The following is an 18,695-nucleotide window of genomic DNA, read 5'->3' as shown; positions in this document are numbered from 1 at the left end:
TTAAGCAAAACAAAAAAAACATTTACAGTTCATTATAAGCTTGGTAGTACTATTTTAAATGGTACAAGATGAAAGTGAAAATAAAGTGCACAATAAGCCTCATTCATGCTGGGCACTGGAGATACGGGGAGGGAGCCCACAGTCCTCTGAGGAAGAAGCTGGTCACAGAACAGTGTGAGCACAGGTGCAGTGCAGAGAGGTCTCCAAGTGCAACTACACATAAGTAGCCATCTAGGGAAATGCTTCAGATGACAAGCAGAGGTGCCCTAGAGGAGGGAGCATTGGGAAGGGAGAGGGGAAGGATGGCATTCCATGTTGAAGAACTGGCAGTTTAAGCTCAGGAATGATGTCAATACTGAGATTCTGGAATCACATTGTGCAACTGGCCCTCTATAAAGCTTCCTTTCTTTGTCTCCTCCAAATGTGGCTCTAAATCAGCTTCTAGATCTTCCTTGGTGTTAGTTTCAATCCTAAAATTGGTCCTCTTGCCAGGTTGGGAGTTTCTATAATTTCTCTCCTTTGACATTTCCTCTCCACAGCCTGAAATTTGCCATCATTCTTGAAGACCACATTTAGGAGGAAACCCAGGAACCCGGCATCAAGCACTTGAGGCTGAGGGCCATGGCGTGCTACTCCAATTCTAAAACAGCCCATCTGCCCCCTGTGCTCTAGATTCCGATGAAATGCCCAGCACCTGGGAATCCAGGCATCGTCAAACAGGGTAATATGCAATAGCAATTATGTATAGTAAAGCCATAGAGACATTATACTGGAAATCCATTCACCTTTGAGCATTCAACACGAATCGCATGGCTCTGTATGTGGACAGTGAGTAGCTCACGGAGTCAGGAATAGAGCAGGAAATCATGGAGATCTGTCTGCTGGCTCTCAGGCTACACTTCACGCAGGACTATCTCCTTAACTCAACATCAACCAGGAAACTCCCTTCTGAGAATCAGTAATCTCCATTGACTATATGCTGCTTGTGTCCCTTACCCCACAAATCCTATAATGGATCATATCTTTGAGAGCATTTCCTGGGTGAGGGAAAGAAATGCTCTTTCACGACGTGTAAACATGGTTTGGTTGTCACCATTTTATTGACACATGCGGTATCTGTCTACTCGAAGGAGGGCTTACAAAGAGGAATATTAGGCAGGAAAACCACATCTTTTTGTCAGCATCCATTCACCTAAGCTAAGGGTTGATCTCTATCTGCAAGAAGGAAGGTTTTCATTCCCTCGGAGTTTTCAAACACTGAAGATTCTTAAAGTTTAACTAAAAATGCTGAACATGTTACCTATAAGAAGCAAAGCTATACTGCATCCCTGAGCTTGTTTGTTTCAATGTGATAATGGGCTTTAAAATCTCTCACTGGAACTCTGAATTATGTCCACAAGGTCTGAAACAACTGCATAATCTCTGGAGTTCGTAAGATTCCCCTGTGAAGGGGCACAGATGGGGATGCTTGCTCACTTGGATATTAAAGCCTAGGAAAAGACTGGCATTTAATATTTTATAATAACTTTAAAAGCCATCTTTTTAAAAAGTGAACTGAAACTATTTTGATGTTATCTGAAACATCTGATTTTATCCTGGGCTTGCTGCAGGGCAAAACCCAGTTGTGATATTTCTGGGGGAAACAGGATAGAGGCAGGAGCAGCTCTTCTTTCTTTTGACTAAACAGAGAGCAATGCTCAGGCGACTGCAGTCCAGGGAGTCTGGTGCTAAGATCCTCCACCCGAGAACAAGGTTTTGACTGAGCGTCCATGGCTGGTTTGGCTCAGGAAGCACATTCAAGGCAAGACTCTGAAGTTGCCCGTGAAACAACACTGCATCAGCTCTCAGACTCTAAAGGGCTTGTTGTATCACATCTCTCAAATTGTAAGCTTTGCAAGATGCTTGTGGGGTGCAACCGCAGGGACAAAGTTGTCCTCAGCTGGTGTTGCCTGTGCGTGTCTGAAAGTGGCCAGTAATGAGCAGGAACTCTGATTGTCACCTTAGTTGATTCCCTGAATTAAAACACTGCATGCAACTCCATTCCACCTAGGTTTAAATTTATAATTGCCACTTAAAAGATCTGGAGTGTTTATAGTATAGTCGCATATTGGTTACATGTATACAGAAGAGTCTGACATCAAATTCAGAGAATAAAATTCTGTACGTAAAGTGATTGTTTATCTGAGCAGAATGGCTGCACTTTCGTAGTTTGTCATGAAGCGACATTCCACTACAATAGAGGACCCAAGTAGGGAAGAGAGCAGAATGTAGAGAAAGCACCGTTCCATCTTTCTTTTTGAGACAGGGGTAAAACTTGCGTTACTTATCACATGCCTTGCAATGTACTAAGGGCAGCAGAAGCTGCTGTTTTCTAGAACGGCTTGTATATGTGTTAAATCAGTAGAGATTGGTTTGACCAACTTGTGGCACAAACAGGTATCATTCAACAGTTTCCAGTTCACTTTTGAGAAACTGTTTCAATTAGGTTTGCAACTTTGGATAGGTTACTTTCTCCCTCAGTGACTCCCTTTCCTTATAGTGAACTGTACTGTAGTGAATGTAACTATGATGTCTCAGAGGCGGGGAATTAAATGATCTGATATTTGAAAGCTCTTGGAACAGTTGTCGGCACATAGTAAGTACTATGTGGTATGCTGGTGGTTGCTGTTATTATCAATCTTATTACTGCAATATGTACATGAAATTAGAGAAAATAACATGAGAAAGCTTAACCAGACAATTCAGAAGGAATCCCAAGTCTTACAATATGCTGTCAAAGGACATAGGTGATCTTGAAAGTGGTAAAATGACCAAGGTCACAAACAAGTTCTGAAGAGCAGAGTGTGGCAGCAGGTGTCTCAGTGACTCTGTGCAAAACGACCTATGGCCAAAGCAATTCAGAGAACACTCAGACTCTTTAGATTTCTCTTATTACGAAATCTTAAAATGTGGGTATTGATGAGAACATATTATATAATTGAATGGATAAATGTGCAGTATGTCAATCAGCCAAACACCCTGCATACATTTAACGTAGATTTAATTTATTCCTTCAAAGCTATTGCAAATTAATAGTGCAGATGAGAAATGATGGAAAGCTGTAATATGTCGAAGACTTTCTAGGTGCCAAATGCTATCACTTCACATTTATTCCATCTCTAATCCCTACAATGTCTCAAAGCTCACTTTAGAGATGAGGACAGTGGATATTAGAAAGGTTAATGTAAGTAATGTGTCCAAGGCTACACTTCTAGTCTTTGTAGCTGAGTGATGGAGAGAAGATTAAACTCTGCTGGGCTTTTATTAAAAAACAAACAATATTTGCATTGTTGTGGTGAGATTCCTTCAGTCACAAGTGGACAGTTTTAGCAGAAAAGATTTACCATGTTGGTTTACGTGGGAAGGGCAGAGGTGAGGCTGCCTTGAGACACGCTTGGACCAAGGGACTCCAACTTGTCATCGGATTCTTTCTGTTTCTGTCTCTGTCTCTGTTCCTAAGGAAGATGGCCAATATCAGCTGCAACCCCCCCCCCCTCACATTATCCCACCTTAACATCTTCAGCAGGAAGATAGACATCTTTCTCACAGTGCCCATACATGAAGTACCAGAGAAGATTTCCCTGGAACCAGTCCCTGTTGCTAGGTCGATGTGCTCCACCCTGACTGGTCAGGTCTGCGTCATGTGATTCCCTCATCCTGCAATGCTCACAATGTTTCCTATAATATTTAAGAGCCAGCTGATTATTAAACCATGTAACTATTAAACAAAAGACCTTTGCAACTTCTCTGGTCTGTGAGAGAAATGAGAGACAACACTGATTATTAGCACTGCTGACTTTCATCATTGCCTTATCTTTATGCTTCCACCTAAAAGTTCTATCTTTTATCACCTGGAAGACTAGTCAAGCTTTCTGGAATCATTATTTTGATGTGGATTCCTGTGGAGTGGACACAAAATCTCCTTGACCTGAGCTCTGTTTATTCTAGTCTCTGCATTCCTAGCCAGAGCCTTGTTCAAGGCCATAGTGGTTCCTAAGTCACCCGTCACTGGCACACTCTGAGATTCCCCTAATGTTTCCATCCTATAGTGTTCCAGCCCTTGTGAAATGCCTTGGAAACTAAGCTGGGTCTAGTGACTCCTGGTTAGAAACAGAGTATGGTGAAGTGGTAGAATCAGCAGGGGACAGGCTAGGAGGGACCTGGGGTCAGCTGTCTCAAGTTCGGCTGTCCAAGCCAGGCTGGGGAAGCACAGACTCCTGATGGAACCCAATGACAAATGGCCCTGCATTCCCTATCTACCTGAGAGGTGGCTCCTCTAGATGTCAACCTCCACAGTCCCTGCCGTCACACAGGAGGAGAAGGAGGAAGAGATCCCAGCAGTGATTCTCATCCTGGCTGGAATCAACAACGGCTCTGTCTCTAAAATGGGAGAAGGGAGGTGAAGAAACAGGGACTCCCAAATCTAACAGCTAGTGAGCCCCAACACTGCCCCAGGGAAGCCTCATGGCTGGAAAGATGAGGAAGTAACAGTCTCCAACCTCCCTGTGCTGCCCCATGTGGCCAAGCTCTGCCTTACTCCAACTTAGAATAGTGTCGCAGGGAGCCCACAGTCGTGGACACTGTGGACACTATCTCTGCTCATCTCCAGAAGAGACCACAGTGGCTAACTCCTCCTGGGAAGTCCTATTGTCTCTATATGTGTTAGTTCCGTTGTGTGCAACACAAACCCAAATAACAGTGGTCTAAACAAGAGAGAAGAGTGTATGTGTCTCACATGACAGTGAGGCAGGCAGTCCAGGGCTGCTGGGGTGACTCTGCACCACGAGGTTGTCCAGGCGTCCATGTACCTTCTCTGCTGTCCCTGGTATGTTGCCCTTATTAGCATGACCTGAGGTACCTGAGAGCATGTCCATGGTCCATGAACAAGACAAGGAAAGCAGAGAAGGAAGTAACATTTCCTCCCTTTAAGGACAAAACCTACAACTTCACATCTGCTTCATCTGATGGGCCAGAACTTAGTCAGACAAACACAACCAGCCTCAAGGGAGGCTGGAGAACGAGTGCAGTTTTTAATCCGAATGAACCTGTTCCCACATAAAATCCCATTACTATGGAGTAGGATGATCTATGCTAAACTTAGTACATTTTCAAAAATCAGGAGTGACAGAATTCTCTGCATCAATACCTTAAACTGAACCAGATTTGTATGTAAAAAATGGAACAGTCCCAGAATATATTGTTAATTGATAACAAAGATGCAGATAGAATATGTGGTAAAATGCCACCTGATAAAAAGGGAAATCTCTCTCTACAATCCTGTGGAAACTGGTGACAGTGATTATGTCCAGGGAGAAAATGTGGAAGAATCGTGGATGAGATAAATGAGGAAATTTCCTTTTCACTGTAAACCCTTTTATATTATATGAATTTTTAAAACTTTGTGCCTATATTACCCATTCAAAATAAATTTTGAATTACCCAGGGAAAACCCACATTCATTTAGCAAACATTTATTGCCAGTTACTAGAGGGTAGGCTCTCTGCTGGGCTCAGTGAGAAACATCAAGGAGCTCACAAGGGCATTGAATAACCTGGTCAATGCAACGTGCCAGAATTAGTAGCTGGAAAACAGCTTCCAGGAGGAATCAATGTCTACACTGAGACCTGGCAGAGGAACAGACTTAATCCAAGTGAGTGGGCAAAGGAAGCTTCTAGAGAAAGAGCATCACAAACAAAGGCTCAGATGGAGAGAGAGCACATGGGGAGGGAGGAGGAACTGTTAGCAGATCAGCGTGGAGATTAGAGAGAGAAGAGCACAGGGACAAAGAGCCGGAGCAGAGTGGGGACCACGGTCCAGATCACGAAGGCCATCACAGCCTGAGGAGAACCTCGGCTTTTAGCCCAAGAACAACATGCAGCACATGGCGGCATTGAAGCCAGGGAGAACTCTAATCAGATCCACATTTTGGAGGAATCTCTCTGGTCGAAGTGTGAGAATGAACTGAAAGACACTAGACTGGATCCACAGAGAAGAACGGGGGTGGACAGGGAAAACCTTTGCAAGAACAATAGTGAGAAGATGAGGATAGAGGGAAAAGGTTGAAAGGACCAGAGAGTGCTGAGTTAACTTCAAGTGCTTGTCATGGAAGCAAGAGCGTGTGAAAAATGCAGTGGACAAGAGAGTTCCCCAAATGGTCAGCATCCCACCTGGAAAAATAAGGTAAAACAAGAGGTTTGGGCATGTAGCTTAAGGAGGAGCTGAGTCCATAAGTAGTTGGGTGGTCAAGGAGGGAGTTCAATTTAGCGAAAGTCTATAAACACTTATTGAGTGCCTACTATGTGCCAGGTATTGTGCCACCTATTTGGACATAAAAAAGACTAAAGTACATCCCTTTGTGACCTAAATGTCTCATCCTAATGTGGAATTGTGCCAGTTCATGACCTTCCGGGAGCCCCACTAAGTTTGTCTTGTCCCTGTGTGGGAAGTGAGCTGAGACCTGAAGAAGAAGCTTCACCCATTTGGTCCAAAGCTTAGTCCTAATGGAGCTGACTAATCAACACAAGGGAATAAAGTCACAAAGAAATGACCTGAATGAAGAGGAAAAAACCAACCAAGTGGAATCACAAGAAGTGACTTTGTGGGATCCTGTATGAAAGCCAGCTGGAAGAAATAGTAGGATCCTGGATTTTCCTGGCAGAATGACACGTGGAAAAAAGAACCAGCTCACTTTAGTGATGGCACTTTCCTAGAGATGTAGGAGGTCTGAAAGTAAAGAGGGAAATATCCAGAGAGGACACTTTCTCAGGTTCACACAAAACTCAAGAGGAGTCTTTCCAATGACACTGCGATTCTTGTATCCAGAATCGTGCTTTGACAAACACAGCTCAGCTCTGCAGATCATCTTGCCTAACATAGGGCTCACAGTTATAACAATCTCGTTCAGTGATTCTCCATCCTGTGCATGAACACATCTAGTGCAGAGGCCTCGCAACCTCACTTAGTTCCTGCTTTCTCGGACCTGGAATGTCCCTGTGCAGACAGATTCTAAGATGGTGCCCAGTGATCCCTGCCTCCTGGGATTCACACCCTTCCGGAAGCTCCTCCCAATGAGTGTGGGAGGGACATGTGACCATCTTCTAACCAACATGCCAATGTGGCAACAGTGATGTCACTTTTATGAGTAGATCATATAAGATCATGGTGTCTGTCTTGCTAGCTGACTCTTCCATCGTCTTTCTTGGCTTGCAAGCTCTGACAAAGCCAGCAGCTGTGCTGGAAAGGCCTTCATTGCAGGGAACTGATGTCAGCCTCCCGCTAACATTCAGCAAGAAACTGAGGGCTCCAACCTGACAGTCCACAAGGAACTACTCAGTCCTCCTCCCAATGACAGCCCTTTCCTTTCTTGAAGACACACATCCTACCTTCTCTTTACTACCATAAATGTCAAGTTCTCTTCCTGTCCTACTTGCTTTCCTCTCACCATCTACGAGGCCCCACTAGGGAGCAGCAGGCAAGGTGGAAGGAAGCGCCCATCAGCAGGGGTTGGCTAGACCCCTCCTCATGTTTTCACCTTGGAGAGCAGATGTTACCAGGAAGTCAGTTGGAAGGAGAGAAGTCAGCAGCAGCAGGGACAAGGAGATGAGTGAACTCCTCTGTCTCTCAGGTCCATGTGTGGCTGTGCTTTTGGGCTGTGAAAATAAAACAGTGAGGAGTGAACTCTGCATGGCCACTGCTGGTCTTTGCCCTTTCAGCATTCTGGAGAGCCCACCTCACACCATAAATGCAAACACCATTGATTCCCTGCAGTCTAGCTGTGACCCTCCCTTCCCACAACCTCCAGCAAACACACTCCATCAGCCAAGAGAACCAACCCTCCTGTCGCTTCAAACCCCATGGGCTCACCTATGGGAACTGTGAGAAATGCAATAGACTCTCAACCAGTCTCAGTGCCTGGAGAAGAAAGGGAAGCTGCCAGACCTGACAGGAGAAGATGACCCTTAATGAGGCATGGGTACAGCGTACAGGACTCAATATAACAGAGTGGGAACTTGGGCTCAGCAGTCAGACAGTTTTCTTAGAGTCACGGCTCAGCCCGGTGAAAGTCACTTAACCTCTCAGTGGTCTCAGTTTCCTCCTCTGTAAATGGGGCTGGCAGCTGTCCCTATCTCATAGGGCTCATACGAGGTTTAAATGATTTAATTTACACCAATTTCTTACTATCTCACTGAGGACAGTGTCTGACTCTTTTATTTAGTGAGAATCCTGGAAAAGGAGAACGTCCCACCAGTGAGTTCCTATTTCCTTCTTCCAAGTGTGATGAGGACCAGTTCTCCAACACTCATTGCCCTGAGCCTCCTCTTACTTGCCTGCAGATGGAGAGCTGCTCTGTCCCTATCTATGGGCTGGGGATGGGGGAAACCAGGGAAAGGCCAGGGTGGGACGAAGGATGAGAGGCCTCAGAGCAACACACACATAAACACTCATACACCCACACACACCCAAACCCACACACATGCACATACAAGCACCCATAAATGCTTATATACGCACATGTACACACACACCCTCACACAACCCACACACACACACATGCACCTATACATGCTTCTATTCACACACAAAACACACACACTCACACGCACAAACATGTCCATACATGTTAATATGTGCACATGAATCCATATAGACAAACACATGCACATCACACACTCCCTTCAGAACTGGGGCCTGGCTTATTCTCACTTAATCTCTTATAAGAAATTTAGGATTCTGAGGGAGAAGGACCTAAGAAAATTTGTCCCACCAGAAAGAGATCCACTCCGCAGGCACTCTGGTACTTTCTGGATCTCATGTGGCCCTGCTCCTGGCCCTGCTCCTAAACGAGCAGGGGATCTGACCTCAGATCAAGATCCTGGAGTCCGGAGGCTGCCACATGCACTGGCCCACCCTGGGAATTGGGCTCTGGAATTCCAGCAGCCCACCAGCCTCCCACCTCACCTGCTGCTTCTCAGCCTGCCCTCCCACAGCCTGGGTCCCTCCCAGACTTTGCTGCACAAAAGGATGTCTGCTCATTGGCTCCACAAGCAGCAGGGACAGGAGGTGCTGCCCAACCCCTTGGGGTGAGACACTCTTAGATCAGAATGGGGAAACCCAGATCCTCCTCCTCACCTGAGCTCTTGTCCTGTGACCTCAGCTCCAATGACCTCAGCTCCCAGGAGATCCCAGCTGGCAATTCTCACCCCACACCTTGCTGAACTCTAATCTCTGCCTGCTTGGAATTTATTTCTTTTAGGTTCTTCATTTATCCAAATCTTACACATCCATCAGGTTCTATCAAAATTTCTATCCATCTCATTCATGTAACTCCCTGACCACTGGAGTGTCTCACCTATGGACTTCCATAAACTATTTCCTCTGCTTCTCATTTAATATTTAAGGAGGTTTTGTTCTTTGACATCACTTGGTGCATCCAAGGGTCATTAAAGTGTTTCCAGAAGCGTGGGTTCCTCCACATATTAACTGTAAGGCTTTGAGGGAAAACATTAGGTTGAGGCTTTGTTGTTCCCACGTACAGCACCCAAAAGATATATGCCCGGCACATAGCGATGAGCCATTGACACTGCTGAATATTGAGTGAATTAACATCAAGCAGATCCTGCCCCCTTGTGACCAGACTGGGCCAGCCTTCACTCTCAAGCAATAACTTGTGCACACTTGCCTTCCCCAGCCTGGCTCTTTGGGTGAGGTGGTAAGTACTGCTCTCCCCTGCTTTCTCCCAGGCACCTACCTGCTTGATTTGGTGGATGCTCTTTGTTCAGACCATGATCCATGGTTTGGTTGTAGCACCGCTGCACATTTCCCAGGTTTAAGTGGAAAATCTTCATCTGACTTGTGAAGATCTTGGTCTCGTCATCAAAGGAACTTGGCTCCTCCATCAACCACTGAACACAAGACTTCACCTTCCTCTCACTGTCATCGTGGATGGAAGGGTTGCTCATCCATGAAGCCAAAGGCAGTAAATGCATGGACTTTGGGACCCGGCCTGGACACAGCCAAGTAGAAACATTGCAGAGAATGTGATCTTGAGGTAGGAACCAGAGAAAGTAGATCAGAGTAAGCTCCAGTATTTATTGAGTGAAGACCCAGTTCTCAATGTGTGAGGAATGAGTGTGTACGTCTATGTGTGTGTGTGTGTGTGTGAGAGTGTGTGTGAGTGTCTAATAGGAGAGACAGGACACACAACACAAAACAATGGGAAGACAATTGCACAACAGCTTCATGCACAAGTGAATTCAAATCCCACGCAGAGATGCACTGAGCGAACTCAGAGAAACACGGAAAAATGTTAGTACAACATCTCAATAAGAAAAGCCCTACGAACAGGTTGCTCTTGAGTAGGGCTTCAACAAGAGCAAGGATCTGGAGTAGGGGAGAAATTTTAGAAATATGCTCATGGCTTGGACTGAGGTGTAAAGAACCCAGAAACAAGACCCTCCTCCAGGTCCCTGCTGTGACGGCGCAGCATCGCAGTCCCTGATGCTTCCCTCACTCTCCCCACTAATGTCCTCCTTCACGCACATCACCTTTGGTGTCACTGGGGACAACCCACTGGCCTCAGAGTCAGGGAGCTCCTACCTGGCCACACTCTCTGTTTCCTGGGGAAGTGACTTCCTTCTGTGGGCTCAGCTTCTTTATTTCTTTTTTGTGTGTGTGGGCTTTTTTTTTTTCTGGAAGATTAGCCCTGAGCTAACTACTGCCAATCCTCCTTTTTCTGAGGAAGACTGGCCCTGAGCTAACATCCATGCCCATCTTCCTCTACCTTATACGTGGGACGCCTACCACAGAATGGCTTTTGCCAAGCGGTGTCATATCCACACCCGGGATACGAACCTGCGAACCCCGGGCCGCCCTGAAGCGGAACGTGCAAACTTAACCGCTGCGCCACCAGGCCAGTCCCTTCTTTATTTGTAAAATAAAGTCAGGGAGGGAGTCAAACAGGCTGAGGACAGGAGGAGTGTGTGTGCCCTGGCTGACCTGGTCCCAGGGTTCAACATTAACATGGGTCAACACCAATTACTTAGCTGAACTTTTGTCTACAACTCTAGGAAAGGAGCGGTGAAATGGAACGGTGTCTACTTTCCCTCTTTAGAGGAAGGATTAATGTCAGAGTGGGTAAAATTATCATTTCTTTTCTTTTCTCTGGGGTTCTCCCATCTCTCCCAGGTTAAACACTCTGTGTTGCAGCAGGTAGAAGATCTCAGGTAAGCCCAGGTTTTTCCTCCCACCCTCCACCCCTTCCTTCTTCACCATGTGTTGTGTTCAGGAGGAATTCTCTTGGTATTGATTTTTGGAGGGGGAAAAGGCAGACAGGACTGACTTGTCTCAATCACATATCTACACGTCAACCTGAGGAGACAGGAGAACAGCAGAGGGGAGGGAAAAATTCATATTGCTCAGTGGGCTTGAGAAGAAGACAAAATGATTTCCATTCATTTTTTCCTACCCAAATACACTTTTCACCTCAGTGTTCACTCCAACCATCCAAAGCAATGGACTCTTTTCTTGTTATATCACGTGAAGGTCCCAGGGGTGGCAGAAGGCTCAGGGGACTGTGGGGCCTTCATACACTGTTAACTGATACGGTTTCCTGTGCTGGGACCCAAAGTCGACCTTGATTACACTGGAAGAGTACAGAGAAATAAGTATGTCGTATGAGGTGGTGGGATTGCAGGTGAGGTTTTTCTTTTCATTTTAAAAGTTCTTTTGTTGTTGCTATAACGATGTTGTGCAGTGAGAAAATATTGGGAGAAGGAGACAGAGTTGCCCTGGGCTTTTATAATGCAAAGAAAGAAGCAAAACACAATCAAAGCCAAAAACGGAAACAAAACAACACAGGAATTTAAATGTATTATCCAACGTAATCCATTCACAACTCTGTAAATTGGCTGGTATCATTATCCCAGCTTTACTAACAAAGGAATGAGACTCAGAAGTGCTCAGCCCAAGGTCACACAGCTAGTGGAACCCAAGTCCTCTGACACCTGGCCTGGTGCTTGATCTACGATGGCAACTTGAGTGAGGAAGGGGCCTCAGAGATCAGGAGGTTGATGCTTAAACATTGTCAAAATTCTCTATACAACACTAAGAGTGAGTGGCTGAATCCCTTTAGTGATAGAGAGCTCACGGCTTACCAAGGCAGCCCATTATATGGTTAAGCCTTAGTTAAAAAAAAAAAAAAAAAAACACAAACAAAAGTTCTTCATCATGAGCACAATTCTGTGTCTCTGAATCTTCTACAGAAGGACCAATTTCCGATCTCTACAATCAAACAGAATAAATATACTTCTTCACATAATAGCCTTTGAAGTATCTGAAGGCTCTGTAGTCATAAGCAAGGTAAATTGCATCAAAATAAATGGCTGTTTTCAGTAGGAAGATTGGTCCAAATGTCCTAGCCCATCATTGCTAGAAACAAGAAGTCCTCTCGAACTACTTTTTGAGGAACTGTATTAAATTATCAACTCAGATTTTATTGATTTTGGGCTTGATATCTGCCAGGCACTGGGGACAAATTAATGAGCAAGTCAAATGGGCTCTGTGGGTTTATATACTAAATACTTGAGCTGGAAAGATAGGCATTTGGAATATAGAGCAAGGATGCCCACTCTAGACCGGAAGCAGCTCAGGACGTCCTCCCTGAGGAGGTGACGTTTGAACCGAGCCTGAAGAAGAACAGGAGTTGACAGGGGAGCTGTGGTTTATATAGAGGAAAACAACTGGGGAGAAGTCCTGGATACTGGACAGTGTGGCGGGTTCACAGGACTGATCAAGTCCAGGGAAGCTGGAGGCACCTGCAGGGTGGTGCTGAGAAGTATAGGCCTCAACGTGGACCACCTAGATTCTAGTATTTCCTTCACAACCCACCTAGCTCTGTGACCTGGGCAAGTTTTTAACCTCGGTGCACTGCAGTCATCACCTGTGAAAAGGGTGATGTTTTAGGGATGTGGTGACGATTAATTGAGTTGATACATGTGAAGAGCTTAGAACAGTGCCTGGAACATATTTGATATTCAACTCATGTTTGCTCTCATGGTTGGAGGGAAACAAGGTGGGAGAGAGAGAGGAGGCTGATGATAGAGATCAGGCCCGGTAAGCCCTCCTTGGCTGGCCCAGTAAACAGAGAAGTGAAGATGGGAGTCTATTTTGAGAAAGCCCACTCTGGCGCAGCATGGAGAAGAGATCTGAGAGAGTGAGAATGTATCTGCGGGGCCCAGTTAGGAGGCTGTTGCAGGGGCCTGCAGTAGTGGCACGTGTTATTCCTCTCCATCCTAAACAACTCCTCTTCTCATCTCAATTCCTTTGCACATTCCTAACCATGTCCTCCTCCTGTCACAGTCAAAGTTATTTAAGAAGGAATTGCCGAGCACACCTTGGACAGCAGTCATGGAGACTGGGCCCACTCTTGGGAACCTCCTGAAAGAGATACCTGCACTGTCTGCCTGGAGCACACGACGGACCTGTGAGCATCTTCTGTGGCTGCCGCTTCTGCCGGGCCTGCATCACTGATTGCTGTGTCACTCTCAGATTCACCAAGGTAGTCATGTGATGTCCACTCTGCAAAAAGCAATTTCAAGAGGGGGACATCAGGCCCAACAAGACTCTGGCCAGTTTGGGCTCCATCCTCCGAACACTGGAGCCCAGGAGTGAGAATCCAGCATAAGCAGTTTGGTTCTGCGAGCAGAACAAGGAAGGGGCCTTTCTATTGCCAGGAGAACCAGCAATTCCTCTGTGCGGTTTGCAAAGATCTCATAGAGCACAAACCCCATCAGTGCTGCAGAGGGAGGAAGATGCCAGGTCTCACAGGTAGGTAAACCCTTTCACTGCCCAGTCTAAACTTGGGACAAAATTGTGGTGGTTTTCTCTATTATCGGCTTTAGCACTACTACAGAAAAATAAACTACTGCATTCTAAACACAATTCTGAATGAAACAAGACCTTCCTTTCAATCCTGGATTATATTGGTAAAAATTACTTCTGTCTGCATGCTGCTTCACTTCTAAAATTCTCAGGCAACAGAAGGCATCACACTTCCTCTGCTTGCAGTACAGAAGCCTTAGTGTTGCTCTAAGATTTCACATGCCCTCCAAAATCCTCTTGAGATTTCTGGGTGTGAAGGAAGCATAATTTGTCACAAACTGAAAAAGGCAAAAAAGTGCTGAATAGATAGAGCTTTTACTTGAGGTGGACCATGCTATTTGGGCAAATAAAAATACTATTTTATTCCTAGAAAAAATGGAACCTTGATGTAACCATCAGGTATTTTTTGGCTGAGCTGGCAAAATCTAACTCAAGCTTGTCAAAATGGGGACTATTGTCTTATTGAACAAGCTAAAGGAAAAGCAGGTTTGCGAGGGAACCTGCAGCCAAGCCTGGTTCTCCTCTGCCCCTCCTGCTGGAAGCTGTGGAGCCACCTGTCCAGGGAGAACCGTCCTGGACAAAGATTGAGGCCACCAGCAGCTACAAGTCTGTCCCAGGTGGGTCTGTTCTGGGCTCTGGGTTGAAGGTAAGTTAGATATTTGATTATAAAGCTTTAAGCTGTGGATGACAACAGCATTCTAAGAGGTGGCAGCCAAGTATCAGAAGATTTATTTTCTCTCCAAAAAGTTAAAGCGACCTCACAAAAATGTGATTAACATAGAGGGAAAATGAGGAATCAAGGTTAGATATCAAAAGTATGTCAATTTTTAGGAGAACTGGTATCACAAGTCAGATAATAGATAAATTATTATTATAACCATTGGGATGAATTGCAGAAAGTCAGTTCACCTCGTGAACATAAGCACGTACGCTAGAGAAAGCTATCAGGGTAAGGCCTGTGTGCACATGGCTGTTAGACCTATTTAGGGTTCAGAGTCAAGGCAGACAGCGCTACTTCTGCCCTGGGGACTTCTGTACAAGATCAATACATATTTGTGAATGAAATCATGAAAGACTCTCAAAAGTCTGTGTTGCGGAGCACCTGTGTTTAAAATAGCGTGTGCGGGGCTGGCCCGGTGGCGCAGTGCTTAAGTTTGCACATTCCGTTTTGGCAGCCCAGGGTTCACCGGTTCGGATCCCAGGTGCAGACATGGCACCACTTGGTAAAGCCATGCTGTGGTAGGCATTGCACATATCAAGTAGAGGAAAATGGGCACAGATGTTAGCTCAGGGCCAGTCTTCCTCAGCAAAAAGAGAAGGATTGGCAGTAGTTAGCTCAGGCCTAATCTTCCTCAAAAAAAAAAAAAAATAGCGTGTGGGAAAAGTTTGAGATTCTCTGGTGGAGGAAATAACAACTTAGACTTAAGATTTTTAAAAGAAATGGTGATTTTCTATTTCTTTTAGGGGCCATGGCCATCAACCCAACAGAGACCAAAGGACATCTAGGATCTTGTGAACCACAGGCTGAGGCATCCACTTCACTCAGAAATGGTTCTGTGACAGCAGCCACAGAAAGTGGCTAATGGAAGGAAATTAATGGATAGACATACATAGAAAGTCCCCTTTCCTCAGGTGGACAATGCAGGAAACAGGAAAAGTAAGGTCAGCCTCCAGTGGTCGTATCAGAGCTGCTCTTCTATCTGAGGTAGCCAAGTGACGGAACACAAAACATCCTCACCTTCTGAGACTCACTTCTCCCCTGTAAGGAGAAATAACACTTTCCCTGTTTGACTCTCATAGTTGTCATGAGCCTTAAATGTGTTCTTTGTAAATTGCAAGATGCTGTGTAATTTAAATTTTTTTAACATTATTCAATAATAATGATGATGACTTCTCCCATCTTGAGGAGGAAACTGAGGAACAGATTGCTGAAGTGATTTGCTCCAAGTCTAGCCAGGGGTAGGTTATGATCCTCCTATTTTCGTTCCATGGAGCTCTGACCCTCGTCTCTTCCTCTAGAATGGAAGAGGTCCTGTACTGGGACACTGCTCACCCAAAGCTCCCTGTTTCTGAGGATGAGAAACACGTGACTATGAGAGGTTCTCCACTAAGACTGTGTGTTCATCTCAAGAGACTGAACACCAATCCCCATGTTCTGGGTAAAAGGGCTACTCCTCTGTGTCCACTGCTGGATGGTGGAACTGCCATACTAGGGAGATGGCATCCTTGTGGTGTCCTGAGAGTCAGGGAGGAAAAAGAGAAGGATCTCCCTCTGCCAGAAGGAGGGTATCTGGGCTGTGAGAGTCACAAAGCGACAGTTCTGGGCTCTCACAACCCCAGAAACCAAACTGATCCTGGAGGAAAATCCTAGATGGTAAACTGGATTTCAGGAAGTGTCAAGTGACCCTTGCCAATGCAGAAAAAGAGGCCACCATTTTTCATTTCAGGATTCTTATATAGGGAGAATAGTCCCATTTCAGGCTCTAAGGAGCAGGGGCACAGCTGACCCTCGACCCCTGAGATGGGCTGCCTTTCTCTTGGCCTCTAATGAGAACCTGATTATAAATGGGTTCATTACCAGGGTCAGTGGTTCCTACCACATTAGGTCCACAGTGACCATCAGTGAAAGGACAGATGTGGCAGACTCCCTACCAACACGTCCATGTGATTCTTAAGGACGGCAAGAGGTCTGTGTTCTCCACATATCAACTGGAACTGCCCCAGTGATTCCCAGTAGACGTCATGGCATGTGTGTTCCAGTTCCTAAACATCATCATTCCACTTCCAGCCCACAGCCCACCACAGCCCAGATTTCCCGCTATCTAAAACAGCAGTCGTCAAACCTTAGGATACAAAAAACCTAGGGAGCTTCTGAAAATGCAGATTCCTGGGTCTACCCCCAGACAATTCAACATAGTACCCCTGGAGCAGAGCTTGAGAATTTGCTTTTCGAGATGAGCCCAGGTGTTTGGACATCACACAATAAGAATATGTTAGAGCAGTGCTTCTGAAATTCTAGTGTGGAGGGAAATGACATGAGGGTCTTGTTAAAATGCAGACGCTGATCCTGTAAGTCTGGTGGTCCTGAAATCCATTCTCATGGGCATGAAACATGGGACATAAGAATTGCACTTTAGTCTAGGTTGTTTCATCTTCTCTATAAAAGGGTTCATCATGTGATGTGCCCTTCAAAATCCAGTGTTCAAAAGCCCAATGACTTAACCACCCAGGTGGTCCATTACTAAAGGCCCATGATCTACATGCTTCAGTCACTGTCGCTTTGTGTGCTTTATGGCCAATCAATAGTCACCTTAACTGTACAGAGTCTCCAGTGTTTTGGGCTGTCAGCAGTTTACCATCCAACAGTGGATGGCTGCAGCGCTCTTTTGGATCTGCCACAGTGCAACAGATGAGCAGTTCTATCAATGAATCCCATGGGAGAAGAAAAAAGGGCAAACTGACCTTCAGTTAGAGTTCAGAAATTAGAAGAAGGAGAAAAAAGAGCACAAAGAAGATTTGAAGAAATGGTGTTTGGAACTTCTCCAAATTCAGCGAAAAACTTTAGCGTATAGATCCAAGAAGCTCAACATACACCAAAGAAGGCCACAAGAAGCTCATGATATCAAACTGATGAAAACCAAAGAAAAGAAGAATCTTGAAAGCATCAAGAGAGAATGAATTTTACGTACAGGATATGGTGGTTTTAAAATGTTTACAAATTCTTTAATATCCCTTCCTTCAAAAGATAGAACTACTTCCTCTTCTTTTGAGTGTGGACTCGATTCAGTGACTCACTTCTGAAGAACAGAATAAAGAGGAAGTGACGTTGTGTGACTTCAGAGATTAGGTCATAAAAGAGACTGTGGTTTTCTGTTCTCTCCATCTCTCTTCCTCTGTTTCTCCCTCTCTCAGATCATTTGCTTGGAAGAAGCCAGGTCCTAAGCAAGGAACCTCTGACATTTGCCTGGCTGGATGTGAAAATTGCTATGGACAAGTGACTCCTTTCTGCCTCCCATTTCCTCCATCTTTAAATGTCTATAGTGCTTATCCCTTCATCTGTCCCATAGCTGCATATTAGGTCTGTTGTGGGAGAGAGTAGGTAACTCGTCTCTTTAGTTCACAGGTCTTCAGTCCATGAGGAACTCGACGTGAAGAGCTTCACTTACAGAAATACACTCAATGAACCTTATCTACACCTGGATCTAATTTAGATGGAGATTCTGGACTTTTCACTGATTCTGTAATGGGAAGAGATTTTGGGGTCCTTGGGCAGGAAGCATTTTATCTTGCATGTAGAAAGTGACAAAGATTCCCTCTTTGACTAAACATTAGTTAGGCTCCTCTGAGCCCTCTTTTCAACTAGGCCTTGACTTGTGGACTTCGATATCCATCTTTGCTGCATCTAGTTTTAGCAGAAATCCTGTCAAGTCAGTTTAGCCAGTATCCCTCAGCCTAGATATCTGGTCAAATTCCTCAGCCCCCACCAGGCCCTGGGTAATATAAGATCACTCTGGCCTACCTTCAGCATGAATACTGTTAAGTCAGTTTAGCAAGAATTACCCTATCCACTTAGGAGTTTTCTATCTACTAACTCCTCCTTGGTTATCAATCCCCATTTTTCCTCGTTATATTTGGAGTTGAGCACAATCTCACTCCCCTACTGCAAAACCCCTACTGCAGTGGTCCCTTGAATAAAGTTTTCCTTACTGTTCTTTAATAAGTGTCAGATAATTTTTATTTCTTTGATAGAGGAATGTAAATAATTACATTCCAGCCAG

The 18,695-nt window shown here is 45.1% G+C and overlaps 1 long non-coding RNA gene across 1 annotated transcript; it reads right to left on the bottom strand.

Annotated features, from left to right (window-relative positions):
* Positions 1-5,973: 5,973 nt before the first annotated feature.
* LOC124234429 (uncharacterized) lies at positions 5,974-13,598 on the bottom strand. The gene is made up of 3 exons (XR_006887303.1): positions 13,487-13,598; positions 9,788-10,081; positions 5,974-7,688 (listed from the first exon to the last, which is right to left on the bottom strand). It is a non-coding gene; the product is annotated as an uncharacterized LOC124234429 (long non-coding RNA).
* Positions 13,599-18,695: the final 5,097 nt, after the last annotated feature.

The sequence above is a fragment of the Equus quagga genome, unplaced genomic scaffold, assembly GCF_021613505.1.
Source record: "Equus quagga isolate Etosha38 unplaced genomic scaffold, UCLA_HA_Equagga_1.0 73791_RagTag, whole genome shotgun sequence".
Lineage (NCBI taxonomy): Eukaryota > Metazoa > Chordata > Mammalia > Perissodactyla > Equidae > Equus > Equus quagga.
Note: the sequence above shows the minus strand (reverse complement) of the source record. Positions and strands in the feature narration are given on the sequence as shown.